This window comes from Macaca fascicularis, chromosome 6 (genome assembly GCF_037993035.2).
Source record: "Macaca fascicularis isolate 582-1 chromosome 6, T2T-MFA8v1.1".
In the NCBI taxonomy this organism is placed as follows: Eukaryota; Metazoa; Chordata; class Mammalia; order Primates; family Cercopithecidae; genus Macaca; species Macaca fascicularis.
In genome coordinates this window covers 187,607,743-187,616,952 of record NC_088380.1, presented here as the reverse complement: position 1 = coordinate 187,616,952, position 9,210 = coordinate 187,607,743, and the positions used below count along the sequence as shown (strand labels likewise).

General features: G+C 37.0%; 1 pseudogene; it reads left to right on the top strand.

Annotated features, from left to right (window-relative positions):
* Window positions 1-4,948: 4,948 nt before the first annotated feature.
* Window positions 4,949-5,878, top strand: LOC102137141 (olfactory receptor 2W1-like; annotated as a pseudogene).
* Window positions 5,879-9,210: the final 3,332 nt, after the last annotated feature.

Here is a 9,210-nt window from a genome sequence, read left to right as displayed (position 1 = left end):
TGTCTTTGCAATTGTGAATAGTGCTGCAATAAACATATGCATGTATGTGTCTTTATAATAGAACAATTTATATTCCTTTGAGTATATACCCTATAATGGGATTCCTGGGTGGAATGGCGTTTCTGTCTTTAGGTTTTTGAGGAATTGCCACATTGTCTTTCACAATGGCTGACCTAATTTACACTCCCACAATGACTGACCTAATTTACACTCCCACAAAAGGATAAGCATTCTTTTTTCTCCACAATCTCACCAGCATCTGTTATTTTTTGGCTTTTTAATAAGAGTAATTGTGACTGGTGTGAGATGGTATCTCATTTTGGTTTTGATTTGCTTTTCTCAGATGACGAGTGATGTTGAGCTTTTTTTTAATATGCCTGTTGGCTGCATGTATGTCTTCTCTTGAAAAGTATCTGTTATATTCTTTGCCCACTTTATAATTAGGTTATGGTTTTTTTTTCTTGTAAATTTAAGTTCCTTATAGATGCAGGATATTAGACCTTTGTCAGATGCATAGTTTGCAAAGATTTTCTCCAATTCTGTAGGTTGTCTATTTACTCTGTTGATAATTTCTTTTGCAGTGCAGAAGCTCTTTGGTTTAATTAGATCCCATTAGTCAACTTTTGCTTTTGTTACAATTGCTTTTGGTGTCTTCATCATAAAATTTTTGCCCATACCTAAGTCCATAATATTATTGCCTATGTTGTCTTCCAGGGTTTTTATAGTTTTGGGTTTTACGTTTAAGTCTTTAATCCATCTTGAGTTAGTTTTTGTATATGGTATAAGGAAGGGGTCCAGTTTCAATCTCCTGCATATGGCTAGCCAGTTATTACAGCACCATTTATTGAATAGGGAATCCTTTCTCCATTGCTTGTTTTTGTAAGGTTTGTCGAAGATCAGATAGTTGTAGGTGTATGGGCTTATTTACGAGTTCTCTATTCTGTTCCACTGGTCTAAGTGTCTGTTTTTGTACCAGTGCCATGCTGTTTTGGTTACTGTAGCCTTGTACTATAGTTTGAAGTTAGCTAGTGTGATGCCTTCAGTTTTGTCCTTTTTGCTTAGGATTGTCTTGGCAATTTGGGCTCTTTTTTTCATTCCATATGAATTTTAAAATAGTTTTTTCTAGTTCTGTGAAGAATCTCAATGGCAGTTTAATAGGAATAGCATTGAATCTGTAAATTGCTTTGGCCAGTATGGCCTTTTTAATTATATTGATTCTTCCTATCCATGAGCATGGATTTTTTTTTCATTTGTTTGCATCATCTCTGATTTCTTTGAGCAGTGATTTGTAGTTCTTGTAGAGATCTATCACCTCCCTAGTTAGCTGTATTCCTAGGTATCTTCTTCTTTTGGTGGTAATAGTGAATGGGAGTTTGTTCCTGATTTGGCTGTTGGCTTGACTGTTGTTGGTGTTTAGAAATGCCAGTGATTTTTGCAAATCGATTTTGTATTCTGAGACTTTGCTCAAGTTGTTTATCAGCTTATGAAGCTTTGGGGCTGAGATTACAGGGTTTTCTAGATATAGGATTATGTTGTCTACAAACAGGAATAGTTTGACTTCCTCTTTTTCTATTTGGCTGCCCTTTTTTTGTTTCTCTTGCTTGATTACCCTGGCCAGGACTTCTGGTACTATATTGAATGGGAGTGGTAAGAGAGAGCATCCTTATTTCATGCCAGTTTTCAAGGGGAATGCTTCCAGATTTTGCCCATTCAGTATGGTGTTGGCTATGGGTTTGTCGTATGTGATTTTTATTACTTTGAAGTGTATTTATTCAATACTTAGTTTATTGAAAGTTTTTAACATGAATCAGTGTTGAATCTCATCAAAAGCCTTTTCTGCATCTTTTGAGATAATCATGTAGTTTTTATCTTTAGTTCCGTTTATGTGACGATTCACATTTATTAATTTGCATATGTTGAACCAACCTTGCAGTCCAGGAATAAAGACTACTTGTTCATTGTGGATAAGCTTTTCGATGTGCTGCTAAATTTGGTTTGTTAGTATTATGTTTATGTCCTTAATCAATATTGAGTTAATTTTTACATGTGGTGTAAAATAAGGATTCAACTTTATTCTTTTGCACATAAACATCTGGTTTTTCCAGTATCATTTTTTAAAGAGAGTGTCCTGTCTCTCTCAGCACCCTTGTCCAAAATCATCTGACCATATGTGTGATGTTAAGCAGAATACTGTACACTAGTATCAATCCCAGCTGAAGACTAAACACCTTGCCAATTTCTGCAAAGTTTTCTAAATCTGGCAAAAGGTTTTACTCAAACCCAGTTGCCAGAGTATGAGCGTGGTGAGACAGAACACTCTTATAATACACTAAGTAAAACAACTTTACTATTAACAGATAGCAAGCAAGGATAAACAGAAGGCTGGAATCTGTGGTGTGCTGGTCCCTCAAACTTAGGAAATCTTCCCAGAACAGATAAAATTTTGTCTGCACATTTCACTCTCTATCTCAGCTGAGTGATGACTAAAACAGTCCACCTTGAATTTATACCTCTGGGTGCATCTTGGATCGCTGAGCACAACTGTTGTAAAATATCCTTTTGTGGGAGGAATGATAACACTGTCTAGATTCTTCCAAACACGTCCTTCTAATTTCAGGATGTTTCATTTTACAGTTATTGTGAGAATACAAGTAGGAGTAGGCAGAACTGGGTCATCCAAGGCAATGCTGAGATCTGTCTTCCTGCACAGTAGGATTTACTTCTGGACTCTCTATCCAAGTCCATTGGTCTGTATGTCTATCTTTATGCCAGTACCATGCTGTTTCAATTACTGTAGCTTTGCAATATCTTTTGAAATTAGGAAGTGAGAGACCTCAAACTTTATTTCTTTTCAAGACTGTTTTGGCTATTCAGGGTCTCTTGAAGTTCTACATAAATTTTAGGATGAATTCTGTTTTTGCAAAAAAGTTATTGGAATTTTGATAGGAAATTTTGATAGGAAATCATTCCTATATTGACTGAATATATTGTTTTGAATAGTGTGTACATTAACAATATTAAGCCTTTCATTCATGAACACGGGATGTATTTTCTTTATGTCCTCTTTTATTTCTTTCAACATTTTGTAGTTTTTGGTGTACAAGTCTTTCACTTCATTGTTTAATTTTATTTATAAGTATTTTATTCTTTTTGATGCTATTTTAAATAAACTTTTTTATTAATTTACTTTTTAGATTGTTATTAGTCTATAGAAATGCAATTGATCTTTTATTCTTGTTTGTTGATCTTTTATTTTGTTTGTTGTTTGTTTGATCTTTTATTCTTCAACTTTGCTGAATTTGTTTATTCATTTTAACTGTGTGTATTTGCACACTATGGGCCTTTCTACATATAAGATCATATCATCTGTGAACAGAGATAGCTGGACTTCTTCATTTCCAATTTGGGTATCTTTTATTTCTTTTTCTTCCCTAATTGCTCTGGCTAGGACTCCCAGTGGCATATTGAACAGAAGTGGTGAGAACCAACATCCTCACCTTGTTCCTGATTTTAGAGGAAAAACTTTCAGTCTTTTAACATTGAGTATGATGTAAGCTGTCCATTTTTCATACATGGCTTTATAATGTTGAAGTGGTTTCCTTTTATCCCTAGTTATTGTTTTTATCAGGAAAAGAATATTATCTTTTGTCAAACGCTTTTTTCTGCATCAGTTGTGATGATCACGTAGTTTTGTCTTTTATTAATGTGTCATACTACATTGATTAATTTTTATATCTTTTCCAGTGTTAAACCATCCTTGCACTCCAGGAATAAAACTTGATCATGATGTATAATACTTGAAATATGCTGTTGAATTCAGATTGCTAATATCTCTTTAGGGTTTTTGCATCAATAATCATCAGGATTATTCTATAGTTTTCTTTTATTTTAGCGACTTTGTCTGACTTTAATATTAGGAGAATGCTAGCTTCATAGAATGAGTTTGTGAGCATTCTCTCCTATTTATTTATTTTTTGAAGAATTGGAGCATAATTGTTCTTAATTTATCTTTAAATATCTGGTAGAGTATCACCAGTGAAGCCTTACAGTTCTGAGTTTTTCTTTGTTGGAAAGTTTTTGATTACTGATTCAGTCTCTTTTCTAGCTATTGGTTTGTTCTGGTTTTCTATTTATTGCTGATCCAGTCTTGGTAAGTTGTATGTTTCAAGGAGTTGATTCATTTCCTTTAGGTTACCTAATTTATTGGCGTTCAATTGTTCATGGTATTGTCCTATAATCCTTTTTTACTTCTGTGATATTGACTGTAATATTTCCTCTTTCATTCTGATTTTACATGAGTCTTCTTTTTTCTTTTTCTTAATCTAGCTAAAGGTTTGTCAATTTTGTTGATCTTTCAAAAAATGCAAATCTATAAATGTGATACACCACATGAACAGAATGAAGAATAAAACCATATGATCATCATGTTAAATGCAGAAAAAATATTTGACCAAATTCAATGTCCATTTATGATACAAAATCTCAGTAGATAAGGTGAAGAAGGAATGTAGCTCAATTCAATAAAAGCCATAAATGACAAGCTAACAGCTAACTTTATACTTAGTGGTGAAAAGTTGAAAGCTTCTTCTGTAACATCAGGAGCAAGACAAGGATGTCCACTCTTGCCACATCTATTTACTATAGTACTGGTTGTCTATAAAATTGATTTTATTTTATCTTTATTATTCTTAAAATGTTTTGAGCTCACTTGTCTAAAAGTGTTAGGCAGTAATAATTATAAAGCTACTTCACTCTAAGTTTTACATTCTTTGTGACATTGGATTTTGTACACCAGGAAATTTGAATTCCTATTATTTAGATTTGTTTGCAAACCTATGAAATGATAGTGACTATTACATAAAAATTGACTAACTCCTTTTTAAATTTTGTTTTGACAATATATAGATTACACTTGATTTTATTTCAAGTGCTACAAAATAAGCAGATGATGAAAATAAATGACAGCTCAGGGGAAGACTTCATCTTAGTTGGCTTCTCAGAATATCCCCAGGCTGAGTTCATCCTTTCTCTGTTTGTCTCCGGGTTCTACACCATGACACTCATGGGGAACACAGCCATCATCTTGGTCTCCCTGCTGGATAGCCGGCTCCACACCCCAATGTACTTTTTCCTCCGAAACCTCTCATTTCTGGACATGTGTTTCACCACCTGCATTGTCCCTCAGATGCTGGTGAACATCTGGGGAGCGAGTAAGAAAGTCAGTTACGTAGGCTGCATGGCTCAGTATTCTGTCGCCTTGGCTCTCGGCTCCACAGAGTGTGTGCTTCTTGCTGTCATGGCTGTGGACCGTTATGTTGCCGTCTGCTGGCCTCTTCGCTATGTTACAATCATGCACCAACAGATCTGCCACCTTCTCGCAGCCTTGTCCTGGTTTTCTGGGTTTGCCAACTCTCTCTTTGAGTCTTCACTAACTATCATTTTGCCTCTGTGTGGCCACCACCATGTGGACCATTTCCTTTGTGAGGTCCTGGTCATTGTCAAGCTGTCCTGCGTGGACACCGGCCCAACTGAATTGAAGATGTTCATTGTTCGTGTGATCATCCTTGCCCTTCCAGTGTGCACCATCCTCACCTCCTATGCCTGCATTGCCAGAGCTGTGCTGAAGATGCAGTCTGCTGAAGGTCGGCAGAAGGCCTTTGGGACTTGTGCCTCCCACCTAGTGGTGGTCTTGGTCTTCTATGGAACCATCATGTTCATGTATCTTCAGCTGAAGAGTAACTACTCTCAGACCCAGGGAAAGGTCCTTGCTCTTGTTTATACCATTGTTACCCCCACCTTGAACCCACTAATCTATACGCTGAGGAACAAAGAGGTAAAGAGGGCCATTAGAAAATTGATCTGGAAGGATCCAGTTTAAGAAATTACAATCCCTGGAATTTGAGTCATAGAAATTATTTGGAGAGTGGATTAATGGCAGGAAGGATAATTTTCAGATTTCAGCCCAAGTTGATTGACAAACAAATGAAGCAAGTACTAAATACAAGCTAAATGTAAAATTGTTGTCATCAACAGTGGTGATTGTAATCTTACAAAAATTGCATAATACAGGCATTCATTCACATTTTTGCTGTCCTCAAAATCTGTAATCAGGATATTTTGCAGTATTTGTTGATTTCCTCAAGAGATTGTTAGAGCTGTAGTTTTCTAGGGAATACTGGACCTACTGAGGGATAGAACACATGGTAGATATGGAAACTGAGCTGAAATAACTTACGTATGAAGATGGATCATACAGATCTAAATCTTTATTAATGTAAAATAGGAATTGAAACCTTACAGGAAAGAAAACTGAGTAAAGCAATTCAGGGACAGTATAATACTTTGTTTTTGAGGGAACAAGGAAAATTCCCTGCAGTGAGACACTTGACCTAGTTTTTAAATGATGCTTAGGATTTGGGCAGGTGTGTGGCAATGGGGTAAATAACATTCAGTGGATCCAGACCAGGGTAAGCAAATGTGTTGCTAACATAAAGGAGAATAATATTAAGTTTCTATACCCAATTGTTCTCTCATGTGACGAGGCCTGAGTGTTTACAGTGTGTGTTAAGGGTTCATGGCACTGGCATAAATGAGACAGTAATTCTATTCAGCATGTCATGATTTACAAAGAGATTGTAAATATAAAGGTAGACATAATATGGCCTCTGCTACCATGGAGGGATGTGCAATGAGAAATGAGAATCGACTTTTTAGAAAGGTTTTGCCAGGTAGTTGGCATGTGTTATGAGCCATATGACAAACATATGACAGTTTCTCATATTGGCCAAAGCAGAAGAACTTCCAGGCAGAGAAAGTTGAAGGAGGATTTAAAAAAAAAGTCAAGGCAGAGAAAGTTAAAGTATGTGGGGATTGGCTCATCGGTCACAATATTGGTGGTGAAGGGAGAGCACAGTGACAGTGAGGACAGGAGGTGGCAGAGACAGATGAGGGCTGGGTCATCAGGGCTTAGGGAAGTTGGGCTGAGCTGATGACTCTTGCAGTAGGAGATGGAGGTGGTCTGCAGCACTTCAAATAGGCAGTGGCAGAATCCGGCGTATGCTACAAAGGTGGTATGTGTGTATGGGAGGAGGATTCCAGAGAGGGGTTGGCTGTGGTGAGGGTGGAGGCAGCTCTTAGGGAAAGCTGCAGCTGTGACAATGAGGGTCCGTGAAAGTTTAGTCTGACGACAATGATGGGGAAGATGGACAGGATTTGGAAATGTAGCTGGAGGTTGGAATGCATGAAGGGGGTTCCTGAAAATGTAGGTTGGGAATCCAGAGAAGGGCTGGATCTGGGAAGGATGATTTTCCTCGCTAAGTTAGGGGCTTTATTCTGTAGGTAAAGGGGAACTGAGAACTGCACCTGAGGCAAATTCTGGTTCATAAAGGCTGATCTGGTAGCGAGTGTGTGGTGAACTATAATAAAAAAAAAAGACAAGATATAGATATGCCATTTTTTTCCTTTTTCTACTGATAAGAATTTTTACGTTGAATGCATGGAGGAAGGGAGATAACACTATCCAAACAGAATATTGTAAACTTTCATCTGGAAGAAGATGTATCACCAGACTATTAATGTAACCTCTCCATAGGTGGGGACTCCAGGGCCTTACCTTGTAGAAGCTGTATATTCTAGAAGCTCAGGTAGGCTTGTGGGGATTATCTCTGGTTTCTGGGTACACAGTTTGTTCAGTCTGTGGCCCAGAATGGCTTTGAATGTGGCCCAACACAAATTTGTAAACTTTTTTGTGATTTTTTTTTTTTTTAGCTCATCAGCTATTGTTAGTGTTAGTGTATTTTATGAGTGGCCCAAGACAATTCTGCTTCTTCCATTGTGGGCACCCCTGCCATAGAATATGTTGCTGAGATAAATTTTAAATCCAGCCTCAGCCGCCAGAATAAAGATAAAGTGTGTTCATGTGTTACTGAGGCCTTAGTAAAGGGACTGGACAGAGGTCAGTGGGGAAGCCCACGCCGGTGGATGTGGGCTGGGCACAGAGGAGAGACGGCAGAGTTGGGAAGAGTCTCTGAGGGGAACACAGTTGTAGAGGCATTTCTAAATGGTGAGCTGGCATCACTGTGTAGGAAGAACTAGAAGTTTTCATATATCTACAGACAGACACTGAGCCCAGTGATCTATAGATTTAGTCCCATGGACAATATTCAGCCCATTTATTTCCTGACTGGTTATGACTTAGCTTTTGGCACTATGTGGACTCAAATTTTCCACACTCTTAAGCCTATATAAAATTGTAGTTCAAGAAGGTTAAATTCATTTCCCAGAACTAAACGGAATTTGGACCTGTGACTCCAGCTCACAGAATAGAATCATTTCTCACAGAGCATTAGAGTTTAAAGACAACAGTGGGCAGAAATTTCATGTATTGAAAATAATTGTTCCAAGTCCTTAAATCACTCACAAATAATATACATAAATTTGCAAATTACACGAAATATAAATGTATGCAATATATGTATGAATAATATTTAATAAAGTGTGTATAAAAATTCAGTTTTTCTTATCTATAATGCATTTAAATAAATGTACATACTTGGATTTCTGTAAGGTAAATGTTTACCTGATACCACTCCTAAGTTCAGGTGGCCAGAAAGGACTTGTGTAAGAGATTGTGTACGAGCCATAAAATTCATGAGGGACTTCCTTAGTGGCATCCAACAATTACCAGGGAAGAAAATGTTCAAAAGGACATGGGATAAGCTGAAAATCCCTGGGGACAATGGAAGAGAGGATATTGAAACATTATAACTAGAATTCATCAGAATTTATGGTCTTTCTGTCAGTTTCATTGTAAACTTAATGCCCTTTCCACTATCCACAGGTAAAAAGCTGCTAGTAGGTGCTTAGTGAATACAAACTAATAATAATAATATTAATACTACAACTCAGTCTCACTGAGCCTGATGGAATAAGTCCTCAGACTTAATCTGTATACCTTTAGTCTCTCATGTGTAAGGACATAGGTCCAGTAAAATGGTAAGATTAAGGGACAAAAGTGTATTTTAGTTGTGGTTGAAAGTATTAATTTCTAGTTCAGTGGAAGGGAATCAGTGAAATGAAGAAGAAATGGATCATTTAAGATGATACTGTCTGTAGACCAACAAATGCCATGAGAATTTGCCAGCACCAAACCGGCACTACAAGAAATGCTAAAAGGAGTCCTAATCTTAAAACAAAAGCTCAATACACACC